The sequence below is a fragment of the Dromaius novaehollandiae genome, chromosome 4 (genome assembly GCF_036370855.1).
Source record: "Dromaius novaehollandiae isolate bDroNov1 chromosome 4, bDroNov1.hap1, whole genome shotgun sequence".
Taxonomy (NCBI): domain Eukaryota; kingdom Metazoa; phylum Chordata; class Aves; order Casuariiformes; family Dromaiidae; genus Dromaius; species Dromaius novaehollandiae.
The window spans coordinates 9,198,916-9,208,574 of NC_088101.1; the positions used below are offsets into that span (position 1 = coordinate 9,198,916).

General features: G+C 38.4%; 1 protein-coding gene across 1 annotated transcript in view; it reads left to right on the forward strand.

The window, feature by feature from the left end:
* Window positions 1–8,870, forward strand: part of AFF1 (ALF transcription elongation factor 1) — a 165,617-nt gene extending 156,747 nt beyond the window's left edge. The window contains exon 30 of the transcript XR_010388841.1: window positions 6,800–8,870. The gene's annotated coding sequence lies outside the window, so the exon portion shown is untranslated. The remainder of the gene's footprint in view (window positions 1–6,799) is intronic.
* The last annotated feature ends 789 nt before the right edge of the window (window positions 8,871–9,659 follow it).

The following is a 9,659-nucleotide window of genomic DNA, read 5'->3' on the forward strand; positions in this document are numbered from 1 at the left end:
AGTTCTTTTCATTTTCCTGTTTATAATATTAAAATAAATGCAGATTAGACATATTAGGTACTACTAGTACCTAAGTCTTAGGATTACATGTTCTAAATACTACCCCTAATCTTACTCTGGGGAGTGGGAGTTGGAAAGGGGAAGAGACCCATGAATATAAGAATCTTATGCATACACTTTTAAGAAAACCCAGTCTTTATGAACCTGTTGTCCACACTCCTTGAAAAAGATACTAGAGAGAGTAGGCAAGGATGCATCCTCTATCACAATCTAACAATTGTGGATGGTAGAGGAGTAAAAGGGGCATGGACCACAGACAGCTAGGCTTGTGTGCTCCCTAAACAGCATCTCTGAGTGCCACTATCAGAGAAAGGCTATTGATCTGACCCAGATAGGTATGTTTTTACCTATGAGCATACCTGTTCATTTTTTCAAGGCCGGTTCAAAGGCTAAATCACTCTGAAAATGTGTTTTTTAGTCAAATGTAAACAAAATAGAAAAATTAAAATATTCTAATTTTTTTAAACAAGAACCAAGTTTTCTAAAGTACTGAAATTTATATTTCCAGAAAAGTTTTGAAATGAGAATGATTTCCTTTTATCTAAACAGCTTATTAATCCAACTGACTGACATTTAAGGCATGAAAGTACGTGTCATGCAAAAGTTTGTTCCTGCTTGCTGACATTTATTTTAAACTCAAAGTCTACCTAACTTTGTTTAAGAAGTTTAAGGTGTCTAAGATCTATATAGTTCTCACTAAAGGAATCTCAGTTACTGATACCACATCTTATCCAGGGTTGAAAGAGACATCTGGGATACCACACACAATGGAGAGAGGGCTTTTTTCTCCCTCCATCACTCTGATGTATTTTACGCTTTCTGCTGCTGCAAATTTCAGTTAGCTTAAGCCTGAAGTCCACCTTTTTATTTACAAATAGAAGTTAAGCAGTAGAGGAGGAGCAAAATTTTTCAAACTCCATAGCACGTTTGCAATTCCAACTGTGTGTCTAAGATCCTTGAAAACATGTATTCCATCAAGTTAATGAGATTTGGGCTACACATCCATGTTTTGTGGAGGACTACTGAAGGTTGTGTTTCTTAAAAAGATAGTAATTGTAGGCACTCTCTGGAAGCCTACAAGAAAAAGTGAAATACCGTTTGAAAGCATAGAGTTATTGATTCAATTTACAAGCTGGTGTTCTGTTAGATATTGGTAGGGGAAGCAAACAGATTTGTAAGATTTTAAGACTTGAAAAGACTCTTGAGAGCAGAGAAAATATTTAGTAGTATGTTTCTCTGTTATATTGGCTAGCTTTGGTTTTCATTTTTTCTGGTTAATTTACTATGCAGCTGTTTTTCATTCTGTCCCAAGAGTTGATCATTCCAGTAATTCAGTGATTTCTGCATATGGTCTGTGGTGTTGGAGGAAGTAGAATGATTGACGTAAGAGAAAATTCTTTTAAAACAAATATGTAAGTCATTTATCTGAAAAGGGAATTGATTTTCTTCTGTAATATTTTAAAAGTATCCATGTCCCTTCCTAGATTTACAACTCTTCATGCATCAATACTGGAAAAAGAGCGGGGACTGACTTACAGTGATCATATGTGCCCCTGCTGTAGCTTAGAACACTGTTGCCAGCTCCATACCCTGTGTGGTTCCAGTGTTGCTGGCTGCACTGGGCCAGCTAGGTTAAAGTGAGATTAAATGTGTCTAGATTATATGCAAAACTGATGTAAGTAAAATAAGTATCTTTACTTTAAAAGATATCAAAGAAAATACATTATTTCTTCAAAAATACAAACTAACACAAAGATATTATAGATTAAAGGGTATTTATATAGTTTCTTTATAGCAAGGATTACCTTTTTTGCTGAAAACTGTTTACTGTGCAACACACTTGACAAATTAGTATAGGAAGATGTTTTTCTTAGTTTCCTAGAAGAAAAAAACTAGATAATTTAGTTCTCTTTTGCTGTATTCTCAAATTAATCCTTCACAATTGGTACTCATCAACTTTGATTAACTTAAGACACCCTTCAAAGAAGTCACTACTGTTGAGATATGAAGCTAACACAACGCTTCAGAGACAAGTAAGAGGACAAAGAGACAGAAGTGAAAATGCTGTACAATGGTTTTGAAAACCATCATATATTATTCATTCACAAGTAAGATACAGCATCTTTAGCCTATATCTCTAGGGAACCCTTTCTTATTTTGGTCTTTGACTGACACTCACTTCCCTGCCCCCAGTCAATCCCACTTAAAATATTTGTACACCTTAATAGAAATATTGCTTTTGGACAGTCTCACCACTGATACTAAACAATAGTTCATAGTTCCTAAGTCATGAGACCTTTCCAGCTAGTCTATGTGCTAAATTTATCCTAACGCTTTAACTGCAGTGGTACACACTGCTTTCCAAAACTACACTGTGGCTCATCTAAAAACAGGCTGATGATACAAGTTTTACCTATACTGGCTATTCCTTTGTAAACAACAGCGCAAATCCAATGATTCTTAACATGAGTAAGTGCTGTTGGCTGGACCTTTTTTTTTTTTTTTTAAATAAACTGAGCAACAACTCAGAAGTCAAACACAGAAGATTTTAAACCGTGTTTTTTATCCTCATACGATGCTCAGACCAAACAAAGCTCTTGGAGGTCCTCAGAGTTCTCATCTGTAAGGAGAAAAGTTCAGCGTATATTTGGATTGATCTGCTTGCTATATACTAGTACTGCAGGGGCACAAACTAGAAATCATGCCAGGGAAGACCAAGCCCGTTACATAGGTACATAGTCTTAAAAGGCAATCACATGCACCAGGGAGCTCCCAGTACAAATCATGGCAATATAAAATAAGTGTACGGGAACAAGAAGAATGTAAGTTACTGCTCTTCATCTACGGAGTTTCTGCAAAACATATTGAAAACAAACATGTCTACTGTAACCTTATGGGAAAATTCAGACACCAAGGTGTTTGGCATTTTTCTGTTTCATTTTGATGAACCTTTATGACAGATATTAAAATCTTTGTAAATATACACACACACGTGCGCGCACACACACACATCCCCTTTTTCCTTTCCAAGTCACCAATTGAGGATCATGTTATTTCTGTGATGCATCTTGCTCCTCCAATTCATTTACATATTCTCTCCACAAATCCTCCACTTTTCTTAATTACAACAGCTCACATTTTGAGTCTTTAAACAAATCACTATCTACTATGGAAAATACCAGGTGTAAAGTTAACTTTCAAGGACACCTAGATCACTGTATGTACCTATTTGGCTTTTGTAATTAAGGTGTACCAGGCTGGAGATATATTATTGTCCTCACTTATATCTTCTATTTTAAAAATCAAGGATTTTCACAATCGTATTGACTTAAAATAAGTCAAGAGCCACTGTGGCGCTTAACTTTCTATAAAGTGTCTGTCATATCAAAATGATGCGCCAGTAGAGTTGAGCACAAACAGAAGTAATATTACAAGATGTAACATACAATATTAAGATCATATATTAGAGGCATGTGATACAGCTTATCAGGACTCAGGCACAAAGACACAGCAGATGTTTTGTTTGCAGAAAATACGGGTTTGGGTTGATTTGAATGCCCAGCTGTAGACCTTTCATTTTCTCAGATTTTAAACAGAACAGAATTGAGTTTTAGTACTGCTTTAACCAAGATATTAAACTATAAAAACCTGAAGGTCATGCATATTTTAAGTCAGTATACTTCATCAAACCAACTCCTTCTTCCAGTCTGACGTGGAACGATATTGTCACTGGACAGCCTTAAAGGGAGAGCATAGGGAAAGAGCAAGAAGTTTCGTTTCACGTTTTTCAATTATATAGAAATAGTAGTTCACTAGTTTCAAAATCACTGCTAGGAGGATTAGTAAGCATTTATGTTAGTATGCATGATATTCTGTCAACTACGTACTAAGAATCCACGAACTGAGACAGAAAAGCCATTTACAGATACTCCTACTATCAACAACAATGCAACAACAATGACCAACTCGTCTAAACATTAGTACTTGGTGAATACTGCATGCACGCGCGCACGCACACGTGCTGTCTTTCCTTTCTAGAACAAAATACTGTCATGGCCATTCAAAACTACCATTAAGATTTGCTCCCTTTTCATCTTGGCAATTAAGTCTTCAAGCCTGGGCACAATCTAGTATTTTGACTACACTAAGAGTAAAATTTCAAACAGAAAGTGACCAACACTAAGGAAACTAAAGGAAGTGCCCCATTCATAACATAGTCTGCTATTATTCCTTATAGACAGTTGCTTAACACATTCCATGAAAGAATAACTGTCTTATGAAAAATACCCCCCACGCTGTTTACATCTCACCATTGTTTGCTATCAGCCAGTCAGCAATTTTGCTGTTCAAGCTACAAACATTTAGAAATATTTATGATGTCAGCCATTTCCAGACTGCAGCTAGTTATATTTCTGGAGTTTTTATTCCAGTTCTCAGCGATGGTCCTGAGAAAATGGACTGAGTATCCCCATCCTAGCTATTTGTTATCAACTGTATAAAAATAAGCAGAGATTGCAGGTCAGAGCACAGGTACATTATCTTAGATCTGCTTCCATTCAGGTAACAGTAATATCTTAAAATGAACAGATTTTGATCAGACATTCCAGCCAAATCATCTGAAATTGAAATAAGCACAAAATTTCTTAAGTCTGATACAGTAGTTATGTTCCGTATAATTTCCCAATAATTTTGAAGCAAAAAGAAAAGACAGAGATTAGACAGGAGCAGGACATGAACATCACTCTGTTTCCCTTTGTCATGAAATTCAAAAACCAGGAATCCTGACTGACAGGCTAGTCTAGAAGTTGGAGTACCTGGCCTCCTCTCTGTCACGTAATTTGGGAGACAATTCACCAGAAAGAGGGGATCATCCTCTTTCTTCCACTGGCACAAAGGAGGAAGATACTTCAGTGATACAGAACAGAAGCAAAACCAAGGACTTCCATTATAATCAGAACCAGGAAATGTTCTGAGAGGAGTGTTATGGTATTAGTAGATGCAATGCTCATTAAGAGCCACTGTACTAAAGTCATGAGAAAAAGAAGACAAAATTCTAGGAGAAGTCAAGATATAGGTGAAGTTTTGCCTGAAATACTATATATAATTTTGGTCACCCACATGCAATAAAGACAAAAATAACATTATAATCTGTGCAGAGAAGGACAATTAGGCTGACTGGGGCCTGTTAAATGGAGGATACTAGAAGTCTGCCTTCTTGCAATTTAGCAAAACAAGGACTTAAAAGAGGATAGAATTGCCTTCTCTAAGCATAAGAGATAGAACAGCTGTTGCACTGATTCTCCTTAGCTTTAACAAAAAGCAGCTATCAACTGTTCAGCATAACTTCTCGTTATGTTTTTGTTCAACATAGCTATCAATGTAACTTTCTGATAGAAAGTTTGTAACCGTAAGAGCAGGAAGATTTTGCAAGTGGCTCCAACTGGAATGGAAAGTATGTATATAAACATATGCATGTTTACACATACAAAATTAATTAGTCTACTATGGAGTTTGATGAGTCTCTGCAGGGAACTACGTGGTGCAGCTAGCTGACCACGAGATTAGGCAGGCATATTCACTGACAAGATCCTTCCAGTTTAATCTAGCTAACAGAGTAAGTATAGCTGTTGTCCTGTGTTCTGATAAGAAAAATTTAGCATTTGAAACAGGGCAGTTGGCAGAGCTAAAGAAGTGACGGAGTGAGAAAAGTAGGAAGAGCAGGAGACAGCTGCAGTGCAAACTGCAGCCAAGCAGCAGCTTTGGCAGTGACTGCACAAGCAGCTGTTCACTATTTATTCTGATTACAACTGCATCATGAAGAAGGGAAATGGAGACAAAAATAAGGATTGATGGACAAAGTACTTGAGCAAAACCTCGATGCTTTTCTCTCCTCTATTCATCAGTTCCACTACTGGAGTTAAGGAAACTTCATGCCAAACTGTCTGCTCAGATGTCCATGCTAATTATGACAAAGCAGGCAAGGTAGGAAAATATAGGAAAGTTTAAGTTACACACCACATTCCAAGCCTAAGCCCAGTATACTCTTTAGTGGAAAAGAAAATCAGTTTAATAGAAAAACATCGAATATCACACATCTAACAGGTTCAGCTTGTTTCAAACTACCTGGCTTTCTGTAGTAGAAAAAAATAAAAACATAGCTTACAGAATACTGTTATAAAATGTCTACATTCTTTCAAGATTTGAAGGTTCTTTGTAGCAAAAGTTGACATGCTATTTTCTGTTATACATCACATGAGTCCTTCAGAAAACAGTGAAATAGGTAGGAAAAAAGCTTCCTTATATTTGGCAACATCAAAAGTCTTTCATCTACTTATATAACCAAACCCACATCATTGCTGTGGACACACAATGTATGAACGTTGCTTTTTCTTGGAAAAGCACAACAGGAAAAGGAAGGAAAAGGTCTTTTATAGAGCATGACAGGTATAGTCAGATAAAATCTCATTTTGGAAATAATTCTGCATCAAAATCCCTTAATCGTATTCTGAGACAGTTTTTTCACTTCCTTTGATCTAAAATATGAATATGCTAAACAAAATTCCACCGAGGTTTAACCCTAGTTTCCAGCCAGCACCACAAAGAACAACTATTTGTTAGGTTCTAAGGGATGACTGCTTGACAATTTTACATTAAAAAAAAAACTATTTTTTACTAAATTTAATTTACTAAATGTACCAGTATTTATCTATGCTTGATTTACTTCTGTTCACTTTTTCAGAACAAAATCCACCAGAACACCTAAAACAGTGATTAAGGATTCTGTTTTGCAGATATACAAAATGCATTTAGAAAATGATTTATCCAAGGAATCCTTGAGAATATTGGAAAAACAGAACACACAAGAAGAAACACTGCAAGCTGATGCAATGATAGATGCAGTAAATGCAACACGATTTGCCACCAGTATTTTGCACTTGTAAGAACACAGAACGGTCCTTTGCCAAAGGGAGTTGTCACAGCCTTCCCCGATGCGATCAGATTAAAAATAACAGTAGTCTGATGGTCTCTACAGCAGCGTTTAGACAAGGCCTTACTGGGAAGCGTAAACTGAGAAGAAAACTATTTCTAAGCTATTTGTCAGCTGCCCTTTATCCTGGATCTCTGAATCAAGGTATGATACCCAAGAGAGTACTCTTGGTGCTATAGTCAAATGCTGTTTCCTATACACCAGATAGTCCCATTTTTTCAGGCCTCTGCCTTACATGCCAATCATCATCTAGTCCATCCAAGTGACACTCTAAGTCAAACAGCTCAGACTATGTGGTAATACTTTCTTCCTTTTGTCCCACAGTTGAGAGGTTCATTCATGTTCTGTCTCTCATTCAAAAACATCTACTTGAAAGCGGAGAGGAAAAAAGTAATACGAGATAAAAGGCTTCTGAACCCAAGAACCTGTATCTATTGATGAGAGGAATTATTAGTATAACATCTGTTTGCTGAAGCCCACTGAGGGCTGGCTAACTGAAATACTGGCTCACATGGGAGTATTCTACACTGCTGCAAATTACTGGCAGTAATTACACAATATTGATGTCTTCTGTTATGACCAGAGTGATTAGACTTACTGTTCCAAATCAATGGCCAGCTAGAAAACCAGATGCCAGGCTACTGAACTCCATAGGGAACCACTAACAATTTATAAAATGAGCCAGGTCATGAGTGCACTGCAGATCACATGCTGCAGAGTAACTAGCACAAGTATAATCTTAGCATATAACCAAGCAGACTTGCTTCTGACATGGCATAAGAGTTTGAACACAGCTTATGGGGGAATGAGCCTAAACGAATTCAGAAGCCTCAGCCCAACTGCTTAATATGACAAGGCTGAATCTTGCACAGCTTTACCTCCTTACAACTAATCAAAGCAAGATATAAAACAGCTGTTGTTGTTTTAGCTTAACATTTAGTGAGTTATTTTACCTGCTGTAGCATCTTCCTATAATCACATATGTGGTACATTTCTTGATTATACTTCTGGAAGCCTTTGCAACAGGCACAGAGGGCTAGGTATTTTTGAGTTTTATAACTTTTATTACCACAGAATGCATTAGAACTATTACAGAAGGAAGGAAATACAGATTTATAAACAAGGAGGCCCTATCTGGCTTGTGAAATATTTCCATGTCTCTTTGAGGATAAGAACTTGTTTAACTGATGCTTCCCACAAACCACTAAGAAAGTGGCTTGAGTGGAGATGGAAAGGTGGAACCTATCAAAGCAGGAAGAAAGCTCAAGCAGGCAACATGAAGAGGAGAGCTGGTAGAAAAAGAGCTGGTGGAAGAAAAGCTGGTAGAGTAGTGGCATTCAAAATTCTCATTTATATGAGAAGGAAGTGAAGGCTAGGAATCCCTGATGCTCTCCCCCAGTAGCAACAGATAATATCTTGCACCGTTTTCTAATAAAATAAATTATTGTCTTGAGGTAATAGAAATGATTTTACTTGTTATGAATAATGGGATGTCAACAGTAAACCAGCTAGGCTACAGCACTAATTGTCTGGGCTGCAGTCTCCACAAAAGTGAGTGGCTAATACAGAGCAGTTTATAATCTACAGCCTTACAACTCAGTTTATTTATATGCTCTTGTAACTGTGCTTGAATCATACAGCAGCTGATGCTACCACAGCTAAGGGGCTCTATTGCTGCATCTCAACGAAAAAAATCTCCATGTTCTGACAAGAGACTAGTACATCTTAATTCTGTTTTGCTCAATAATTCTGCTCCTGTTAGTGGAATAATTCAGTCCTGCATTAATTCTATGTTAATCTTAAATAAAATAAAATAAATCCATATTCAGAGTCTGTTCTCTCTTTACCTGTCTCGGAGACTGGCCTTAGCTCCTTGAGACAGCTGCTTTTTTGAGGGGTTACAACCATTCACAACTCAAGTGAGCCTAACCTGACTTGTAACATTCCCCAATTTCCCAGGTTGACCAAGTGTGGCAAAACAAGCATGTACGGACCATTAGCTTCACTACCTTAAGGACAAAGTGGGGGCTACTCAGAGCATATTTTAAGATAGCTATCTATCTTCAAAGTTGCATTTGGGGGTAAGAAAATATCTGGTGGGAGGGAGCAATACACGGGGGAAGCAATGAGGGGGAAAAAAACAGCTTAATCGATTAAAAAAAAAAAAAAACCCTGCGCGTTCCCTCAGTTAAATGCTAGGTGAGGGGAAGGCGGGGGGCAAGTTACATAAACACACGCAAAGCACAAAACTGCATGCAGTCGGCTGGTTGCTTGACCAGCCAAGCGCCCACAAGGCTCCTGCTGGCGAGCGAGGCATGAAGGCAGTGCGAGCACCCCAGAGCAATCGTGGCCGCTTCTCTCGAGTATGTTAAAAAAAGGGGGGGGGGGGGGATAAAAGATCAGGAGGAAGAGTGCGAGCGCAGGGACCGTCGGGCGCAGCACCTGAAGCCCGGCTGCTTGGGGCGGGGGCACCGCAGGAGCTGCGAGCCTCGCGGCTGCCGGGGCAAGGGGAAGTGGCGAGGCGGCGGCGGAGGAGGGGAAGCCGCCTCCGGGTACAGAGCCTGCGGCTCATGTTGCGCTCCCCGTCCACCCCCGTTCCCCCACGCGCGTC